Source organism: Salvia miltiorrhiza, chromosome 6 (genome assembly GCF_028751815.1).
Source record: "Salvia miltiorrhiza cultivar Shanhuang (shh) chromosome 6, IMPLAD_Smil_shh, whole genome shotgun sequence".
In the NCBI taxonomy this organism is placed as follows: domain Eukaryota; kingdom Viridiplantae; phylum Streptophyta; class Magnoliopsida; order Lamiales; family Lamiaceae; genus Salvia; species Salvia miltiorrhiza.
This window is the reverse complement of record NC_080392.1, coordinates 41037106-41048083: the sequence shown is the minus strand read 5'-3', so window position 1 is coordinate 41048083 and position 10978 is coordinate 41037106.

Here is a 10978-nt window from a genome sequence, read left to right as displayed (position 1 = left end):
GTTTGTATTCATTGGGATCTTGACTGATTTCATGTGCTGAATACCGAACTTGGCTATCAGTTCCTTGGCATACTTGGACTGACTGATCAGTATTCCTTCGCTGGTCTGCTTGACTTGCAATCCGAGAAAGAAATTCATTTCTCCTATCATGGACATCTGGAATTTGTTGGTCATGATGTCAGCGAACTTCTTGCACATGTGTTCGGATTTGGATCTGAAGATTATGTCATCGACATAAATCTGAACAAGTAGGAGATCTTCTCCTTCTTTGAGAGTGAACAGAGTTCTGTCCACAGATCCTTTCTTGAATCCTTGTTCAACAAGATACTCTGAGAGAGTATCATACCATGCTCTTGGAGCTTGCTTCAAGCCATAGAGCGCTTTCTTCAGCTTGTACACCTTTTCTGGTCCAGCAACCTCAAACCCTGGAGGTTGTTCCACGTAGACTTCATCGGTGAGCACTCCATTAAGAAATGCACACTTCACATCCATTTGGTGTACCTTGAAACCTTTGTGAGCTGTGAAGGCTAAGAAGAGTCTGACTGCTTCCAATTTGGCAACTGGAGCGAACGTTTCGTCGTAGTCGATTCCTTCTTCTTGACTGTATCCTTTCGCTACAAGCCTTGCTTTGTTTCTCACAACGTTTCCTTCTTCGTCTTTCTTGTTTTTGAAAATCTATTTCAAACCTATCACCTTTGCATCGTCTGTTCGATCCACAAGCTCCCAAACTGAATTCCGGTTGAATTCATTGAGTTCTTCTTGCATTGCGATGACCTATTGAGTGGACTTCAGAGCTTCTGCGACATCCTTGGGCTCTGTAGATGATAAGAAACAGCTGAAATTCTTATCTTCGTTGATGCAGTTCTGGTTGATATCAAAGACGAGGTTGCACACTGATCTTCAAGTCTTGACACTGTCTGATGGTTCTCCAATGATGTTCTCCTTTGAGTGGAGTTCAAACCATCTTCGATATTTCTTGATCTCTTTTGGTGATGGTGGGGCTTCTTCGGTCAGAATGGTTCTGAAGTGTTGAGCACCTTCTGGAGCAGAGGAGAGTTGAACTGGAGCTGCTTCTGCACGTTCAACTCGATCTCTGGCAACTGGAGTTCCCCCTTGACTGATGCCATCTGCATTAGCTTCAGTCTGTACTTCAGACCTTTGACTGATCTTCTGATACTGAAGCTTCTCAGTATCTTCATCTTTTCCTGATCCCCATACCAAGACAGTAGAAGGCTCGGTGTTGTCGATTTCATCTTTGGAAACTTCAGTGTTCTCAACATAATTCACAGTTTCCTGTTTTCTGAAATCATCTGTAGACTCATCAAAGACAACATGTGGTGTTTCTTCAACACACAAAGTTTGAGAATTAAACACTTGATAGGCTTTGCTAGATCGGTCTGTTCCTAGAGTATTCAAGAAAGATTCCTGGATCAGCCTTGCTATCAAAAGTGTTTAATCTCCTATTATCATTATTGTGGATGAAACACCTAGAACCGAAAGCATGAAAATAAGCGATTGAAGGCTTCATGTTCTTCCATAGCTCGTATGGAGTCTTTCCATGTCTTTGTGTAAGGAATGAGCGATTCTGAGTGTAGCATGCGTTGTTGACTGCTTCTGCCCAAAACTTCAAGGGAAGTTTTGATTCGGCTAGCATCGTTCTTGCTGCTTCCTTCAAAGACCTGTTTCTTCTTTCAGCTACTCCATTTTGTTGAGGAGTTCTTGCTGCAGAAGTTTGATGATTGATTCCTTGTTCCTCACAATACTCACGAATGACGGTATTGAGGAACTCAGTCCCATGATCTGATCTGATGCTGATGATGTTGACTTCCTTTTCGACGCTCAGTCTTCTCAGCAGCTTTGGCAGTTCCTCCAGTGTCTCTTTCTTTTTGAAAAGAAAGATAACCCAAGTGTATCGTGAATAGTCATCCACAACAACTAAGGTGTACTTTCTACCATTGTAGCTTCTTGGAGAGATTGGGCCAAACAGATCCATGTGAAGTAGTTAGAGAATCCTTCCAGAGGAGTGTCCTGTCTTTGACTTGAAAGAGATCCGTGTCTGCTTTCCTCTTTGACATGTTTCACATTCTTGCTTCTTCTGGAACACAATAGAAGGCAAACCTTCTACCAGTTGATGTTTAGCAAGCTTGTTGATCATTTTGAAGTTGAGGTGGTTGAGTCTCCTGTGCCATAGCCAGTTGAGCTCCGTGCTGCTTTTGCTGATGAGGCACATTTCTGGAGGGCTTGTCTTCCCATGAGACGACGTAGAGACTCCCTTGTCTGAATCCTTTCAGAACCACCTTCTTTTGAATGTTTCTAACAGTGAATTCATCTTTTTTGATCTTCACTGTGAAACCACTGTCATAAAATTGACTCACAGACAACAAATTATGTTTAAGACCAGAAATAAAGCTAACATTACTGATACTGGCGTTACCCATGTGGAGTACACCATAGCCTTTTGTTTCTCCGATTGAGTTGTCTCCGAATGCAACTTTGGATCCAGCTTTCTCAACATACTGAGATAGATATTCTTTGTAGCCCGTCATGTGCTTCGAGCAGCCACTATCCAGATACCAGGTTCTGATTGAAGCTTTAACTTCTTCCTTCTTTTTACTTTTCTTGTTTTTGACCTGCAAGGAAGAGTTAATTTAAGTACCCAATCAAGAATTGGGTGCTTTGACATCAGCTCGAGTTCCCTTTGGAACCCATATCTGCTTCAGAACTGGTCTTGCTGATCTCTTGCGCTTTGCTGATCGTCTGACTGAAGTAGTTGGCGCTTCAGTTGGCACATGAGCAATCTTCTGTTGAGCTTTTCGTTTGAAGGCCTCACTCTTGAAAGAGTTCTGTTTGATGAGTGGTTGAGGTCTTCTTTGCTCGGTGAAGTATCTTCCATTAGATACTCGAGTCATTCCTGATTGATGGAGACGTGACTGCTGTCGTGGGTCATTAGTCACATGATGTCTAGTTGCTTATCGTCGTGGATGCTGCATAGCTCGTCTGGACCTATCATTGTTGTGTCTCCATGGATGTTGTTCTTTCTGAAACTGAACTGATTTCAGTTTTTTACTGATGTGGTTGTTCTCCCCCCTGAGCTGATGAGGAAGATTCTTCTTGATTCGTGATGTTCCTTCCCCGATCTTTGACTGAAATCTGCTTTCCAGTCTTCTCAGTAGGATGATCTGGTTGGGGGCCTCATTTGCTGGTCTGAAACTCCGTGGAGGTGGAACATTCGATCTTGCCATCAGTTTGCGTTTGTGAACTTCATCCATATCATGATCTCTTGATTCTTCTGATATGATGGTTTCAGAAGTATCATCATTTAAGTTGATCATGACATTCTTTCCTTTATCAGCAGCAATCTTTCCTCCAATGCTTTTAATAAGATCTTTTGATGGAAAGTTGCTCATCATGGGCGACTTCATCATACAGTCCTTGACTGTTTCTTCCAGCTTGTGATTTAGCCTCTTGATTTCATGAGAAGCTTTATCACATTCTGAGTTGGAGATTCTAAGCTTTTCTTCCAGTCGGTTGTTCTCCATGATTAGCTGATCAAGACAAGTTTCATCCGGAAAGTAGATGATTGCCTATTTTTTAGCTCGTTCGTCATTGATCTCCTTTTCAATTTTCTGATTCTGCTTAAGGAGATCTTCGAACAGTTTCCTCAACTGACAGTGATCAGTCATGAGCTGATTGAACTCGTCAGTTTCATCGGATGAGCTTTCTCCAGATTCTGAGTGATCTCCTGAAAACATCAGGAAGTTATCAGTATAAGGAGTTTTTGAATGAGAGATTACCTCTGAGCCATTCATTCCATTGTGGTAGCTGTTGTCAGCCACACTTTCAGATCCATTGGCCATCAGGGCTTGACTCTCATATTCTGAGCTTGTTGAGTTGAAGTCGGATGATTCTGATGTATCTTCGGAAGAATCAGCATCGTCAGCAACCATCGCCTTCTTCTTTGAATAGCTGCGATCCTTCTTGGCTTTCAGCTCTTTGCGCTCAGAATGAGTCAGTTCAGGGCATTCACTTCGAAAGTGCCCTTTCTTTCTACATCCAAAGCATTCCATATCTTTGACGTCGTAAGCGACTGACTTCCTTTCTCCGCTTCGATCAGTGGAATGTCTGGAGTTGCTTTCTCTTTATTTTCTTTTGTTGTGCTGCTTGTGGAACCTTCTGTACTTACGGAATTTAGACTCCATCTGGTTGAATCTTTCAGTCAACAAAGCATATTGACTAAAGAAGTCATCAGGGTTGAGTTCCGCTGGTTCCTTGATTTGCTTCTTGCCTTCTCTCCCTGAAGCTTTCAGTGCTGTTCCTCTTGAGGTTGATGGACCATCTTCGTCTGATCCTCCAGCCTTCTTGATTCCAAGATTTCTCTGGATGTCGAACTCATTCGCCAACAGGTCAGAGAAAAGCTTGTTTGTCGGGAGCTGACTGAATCCTGGCTTATTCTGATGAGCGACTGAGTAGATCTGCCATTCTCCTCACGGCAGTGCTCGAAGAATCTTCAAGTTGATTTCTCGTTATGTATACTTGTCCTTCGAGATGGATTGAACTTCTTCCAGGATTTGGTTGAATCTGAAGTTCCATCTCGTCGACAGATTCATTCTTGAGCATGAGGAAGGAGTCAAACTTCTGGCAAGCTATGGATAGCTTATTCTCCTTGATTTCCTCGGAGCCTACGCACATTTTTTCAAGAATGTCCCACATCTCCTTTGCAGTTCCGCATTTGATGATCTTCATGACATGCTTGTCAGGAACGGTGCCGGAGATGATGCTTTTGACGAGGTTTTCTAGCTTATCTTGCTTTCTTTCTTCTGTGGTGAAGTCAGCCTTTTGCTTGGGGTGGACCTCATCGTAGGGATCCTGACTTGGATCAACCAGTATCCTTTTGACGGTTTCAGTGATGATGATTGGTCCGTTGGTGATGACTTCCCACATTCGGCAATGCTGAGCAACGAGGAAGCTTTCAAGCCGAAACTTCCATATGTCGTATTTTTCAATACTAACATAGGTAGAGAGGACAATATGCTGTAGTTAGTCTCCATAAAAAAAAAAACAGATAACAACAGATAGAGCAAGTAGCAAGCACAAACTGAAAGAGAAAACTTTTTCGAGACCTTTGAGAAAAAGAATCTAGTTCAATTAGAACCTAATCAAAAATAGAGTGTTCTTGTGAACAACCTGCTCTGATACCAATTGTTAGGTTCAGAGGGTCTCGAATAGATGTATGGGGGGGGGGAAATACACCTATGGGCTATTTTTATTTCCTCAAAGTGAGGGATCTCAAAGACGGAGATCGAAACAAAACTTTGCAAGCAAACTAAGACTCCTGTTTACTGAAATCAGTTTTGACCAAATAGGGTTGACGACTGATACTGAAAGCTCTTCAGTAAGGAGTTATCAGTTAAGTTGCTGGAACTTAACTGATGCACGTATAGGCTTCAGTCGAGTTTGCTAAAATAGAGATGATAACACTCTAGCTGACTATCAGAGGATAGATCAGTTAGACTGATATCATACGTAGCAGGAAATTAAACTTAGTTTCGCAATAGCCTCGGTTGAGTAAGTTGTTAGTCTTAAGCTTCACTTTGCATTAATACAGTATTCAGTTTATCAATTGAAACAACACAGATAAGAAAGTAAAACTGAAAGCTGTAAATAACACAAAGTCTTTTACGTGGTTCAGAAAACACTTTCCTACATCCACGGTCAGTTGATCAGACCAACAATTCACTCCGCAAGTGCTTAACAGGTGCACTGCAAACCAACAACTGAAGAAAACCCTTCTTCAGCACCCACACTTCACTAGTGTCGGATTTCTCTACTTAACACACCTCGTGCTAAGACTTCTTGCTTAACACACCCCGTGCTAAGACTTCTCTGCTTAGCACAACACGCACTAAGACTTCTCTGCTTAACACAACACGTGTCAAGACTTCTCTGCTTGGCACAACACGCACCAAGACTTCTCTTGCTTAGCACAACACGCGCTAAGACTTCTCAGAGTCAGGCTCCGAATCACTCAAACACTCAATTCTTGAAGGGAAAGGAGGTTTGAACGAATGTCAACTATACTTCAAAGAACAAGTTCTTTGGAGCAAGTTTGACCTTGGCTTCTGGGTAAACAGGTGTTTACCTAATGTCTACGAGAATGTATGTAATCAGCAGTGACTGATTTTGGCTTTGGAATTATCTTCTTCGATTCAAGCTATGAGGAGATTGAACTTTAGGCTGAGTAGCGATTTAGGCAGAGCTTCAGCTTATGTCGTTGAATCGGTGAAGATTGAAGTGATCCTCGAACGCTATTTATAGGAGGAGTAAAGAATAGATCCGTTGGCGGAGAACGTCTTCAAGATTTCTTCCGTTGGAGAGCATTTTGAATCTGGGTTGAGGCTTCAATCTTCGAGGTTCCTTATTTGGTGGGAACGGCTATGTTGAGATCAGGAGATGCGACGTCTCTGATAAAGTAGCCATCAAATAGGAATGACCTCTGCAGAGATAAAAGATATCCTGAGATCTCTGCATTTAATGCGGCTGTACTTTTGTAGTACGTGGCTTCCTTTGAACGTTGGAAGATCAGTCCGAGGAAGGATGTTTAATTGATACTTGACTTTAGTATCAGTCCGCTGAATCCACGTGGCACGCATTAAGTAATCAGTTCCAAACTGATTCTTCAACTGATACTTCAGTTGGTATCTTCAGTCTTCAGTCTTCACTCATTCGTCCTTCAGTCTTCAGTCTTCAGTCTTCAGAACCGCAAGCTAAACTAGAAACGAACTCTAACACTTGAGTTCAAAAATATTCTAGTCTATTACAATTAAGACCTATGGATTTTGGTATCATCAAAACAAGGATTAGGATATTCCACAAGGTTCCCAACACAGTCTGATGTAGAATGTCGACTGGTACTTGATTTGAACTTTAGTTCGACTATGACATAAATTGCATGAGTATCTCTGACTGGTGGCTGATGATTTTCAGTCAGGGTGCGTCCTTCGGTAGTCTAGTTCAATACGCTTTAGTTATGCTGCCTTCAGTCTTCAGTTATTCAAACAACTGGTCTTCAGACAACGGTCCTATTCTAAGCAAATGAACTCTAACACTTGAGTTCAGTGAAAAGACCTAAGCAAGAGGATAAATCTGGGTGTTTTGGTATCATCAAAACTAAGGCAAGGATGTTTCATAAGTTTTCCAACAGATCGATTCAAAGTAATTTTGTTTATAGTTTTCATAAATATATGTCTATTATAAATTAATTATATGCAACAATACATGTTAAGGGCACCACAATTTTGTTGGATTTGTATACTGAAAGCTATGAGGAGATTGTATATGTATGTTCTTTATCTCTATATAAGTAGATTATATGGTGTGTTGTAGATCACAGAAGACCATATAATTGGAATAACCTTAAGAGATATAAAATCATCACAGCCGAAATAACTCTAGGACAAGTTATTGGTTTAGGCTGCAGTATAGATGGAAGTAGTTTGTCTTGACTACTTGTCTCTACTGGTACGTCATAACGTATTGATAGGATCACAGTGAGATGCATTCTTCTATCCGACATAAGTGAAGAATCAAGATCTCGGTGACTTAATAGAATCTTAATACTAATAAGATTTCAAATATATATGTTGATTCGTATATCACTTTGACTTACTATGGGTGAGAGTTATATAGTAACTTGAGTACTCTGTAGCATGGGTGATAGCGGTCAATATATGATATTTGATTATCTGTATTAGTACCCGTATCCGGTATAGGATAATGACATCCCCTTAAGGAGCTCAATAAGGTTTATTGCGTTAAACCCTGCAGGTTGATTAAGTTCAGACGCAATAATAAGGTTTGAGTGGTACTGCTTAAGGATAATAAAGAGATTAATTAATTTAAGCTGTCAGAGCTATAATTAATTAATGGATGTCGGATATTTTAAATACGGAGATTTAATAAGTCTAAATACAAGCCCCGACTCATCACCGGCAATAAAGGGGTAAGTCAATATTGGTTCTCTAGTGGAATGAACTAATATTTATAAATTAATTATGGTCTGGGCTGACCATGGAGAATTAATTTATTTGAGGCCCATCTTTATTCCTTGTATCTGGTCCCTGGACTGGCCCAAAGTCTCCTAGCCCTAGAAGAAGAGGAAAAACGTCTCCCACAGATTTCTAGCGCCTACACGTATTTAATTTTTTAATTAAATACAGCTGTCAGCTCTTAGGGAAACACACTGATAAAAATATTAGGGTTTTAGAGAGCTGTCAGGCGCAGGAAACGTGAAAGGCATAATTCTCTCTTGGGACTTTCACAGCTCGTTGTCCATCCAACGGTGAAAGCTGAGCGGGATACAGTTCAGAAGATCTGAGCTGGAGTCAGATTTTCGCAGGAAACCAAGTTCTGGCAGTCTCCGAAAAACAGCCATAACTTCCTCTACAGAACTCCGATTGAGGTGAAACAGGAAGCCACGGAAAGCTCTTTCAAAGACGAAGAAATCGTATTTCTGCACAAAATACGATTGGAGGTCGTTTGAGGGGTAAAACGGAGCGTTGAAGTTGGCTGACCTGTTCAGCGACGAATTGACGAATTCTTCTGAATTCTTCAGGTAATCCTAACACCAATGTGCAACAATTAAATTCATAGGAGCATGTTAGGATTAATCGTTGTATGATAAATTAATAATAACCAAGAAACGATCATCGGGCAAAGCGGAACGTTAATTCAGTTTAATATTCCTTCAAATTTCACAATCCTATGTGACATTTTCCCCATTCTTTATTCTTATTTGTCTTAAAGCTTTAATCCCATATTAAAATTTTACTATAGTTCATCAATTGAGAATCTAAATAAAAGTCCACTCATAATTCTCACGTAGATTTTTTTATTGAACTTCAACAATTATGTTTTTTTTTGTTCGTATATTTCACATTGGAAATTGGTATATGTCATTCGTATTCTTTTATTATTACTCAATCAGTCCTATTAGTAATGTCTCATTACTTTTGGGCAAGGAGATTAAGAATTGTTTAAATATTAGTAGACAAAGTGAGTTGGTGGAAATTTGATAACACTCACTTTTCCATGATTTTTAGTGTTCATAAGATGTTAATTTTATAGGAAATTGAGTGTTTGATGATTATTTTGTGCTTAAATTGCTTTATCTTGTGAAATATGTTACTTGTTCGTACTTTGATGAATTTTATAGAAATATGTAGTCTGAATTTGGACCCATGGTCTTATTGAAAGTTGTAGTTCATTTCGATATAAGTTTTTAGGCGCAAACGGTTCGCAAATCTGAGTTCGGAGATATGACCGAAATAAGAAAGTCGCACGCGCAGTGAATAGTGCCCGACGAGAATTTTCGAATTTTTGGGATTTTGCGGGATTTTTGGATTTTATTAGTATTTTCGAGTTCTACACTGTATTTATCTCTTGTGCTTATATAGGTCTTTTTTTGACCTATTTAGGGTTCCCAACTTTATTTCTTAGTTTTATAGCTTTTATTTTTCATTGTTTTCTAGTTTTTAGAACTTGGATCGAATTTCTACAAGGATTGAAGATTCAAGATTGTTCATTAGTTTTATTTAATTCAGTTTTTACAATTATGTTATTTTTAATTATGTTTATGTTTTATTTTGCTATGTCTGGCTAGTTTTCTTAATCTGAACGTAGGGTTTGTACATAATTGATTAAATATGTGTGTTTGATTTATTGATATCATTTTTCCCTCCAGCTTGCGATTCATGATTCCTAGTGCTTATTATCTTGTGAATTATCTGATCAATAGTTTACATGTCTAGTTGTTCAGTTTGAGTCTTGAATGTGATAATTGTTCAGTCGATTCAGGAATGCATGATATAGTGTTAGCCTTGAGTCTTGAATGCGACAGGTGAAGCTATATGAAGTTATTATTTATGTGCTATTGGAAGTTAATTTATTCATTTGAGTCTTGAATGTGATAAGAGGTTTATTAATCTACGTTCGTAGGTGTTTGTTAGAGAAGCTTATGAATAGTGTTGTGATCTTTCATCAGGGCTAGATTAAATTGATAATTGAATCAATAGATTGAATGCATGTGTTTAATTAACGATAGTACATCCCTAAGGTCAGAGCTTTTTATTATTTGATTTATTCTCTTGCGTTATTTACTTTGCACGATTTTAATTTTAATTCGTTTATCATTGTTCTGCTTGCCAGAATATTGTGATAGTCTAAATTGGGATTACTTAGGATAGTTTCGCTTATTAGTCTCAGTGGATACGATACTCGACTTACTGTTTATTGCTACAATTACACTGTGTCAGTTGCAGTATTTTTGTTGCTAATAAAATAGTGATCAAAATTGTTCACCTAAAATTTAAAATACACTAATTACTTAACCATTTTAACTCAAAGTTCACCTAAAATTTAAATTTTTGGCGGAATTTAAATTTTTATATACAAATTAAGTTTATTTATTACATGTAATTAAATTATTCCAAATTTCAGTAGAGTGAGCTCTTAGTAAAATAATAGGAGAGAGAAAAATGATTGTTAGTTCTGGAGGGTCTCGAATAGGTGTATGGGGGGGGGAGGGGAATACACCTATAGGCTATTTTTCATAAATATGAGGGATCTCAAGGTAGAGATCAAACCGAAACTTTACACACAAACTTAGACACCTGTTTACTGAAAAGAGTTTTGACCAAACAGGGTTGACGACTGATACTGAAATACTCTTCAGTAATGAGTTATCGGTTAAGTCACTGGAACTTAACTGATGCACGTTAGGCTTCAGTCGAGTTTGCTAAAACAGAGATGTTATCAATCTTCCTGACTATCAGAAGATAGATCAGTCAAACTGATAACATACGCAGCGGAAATACTTTTGTTTCGTAATAGCCTTTGTTGAGCACGTTGTTAGTCTTAGGTTTCTCTTTGTATTTAATCAGTATTCAGTTATCAATTGTAAGAACACAAGTAGGGAAGTAAA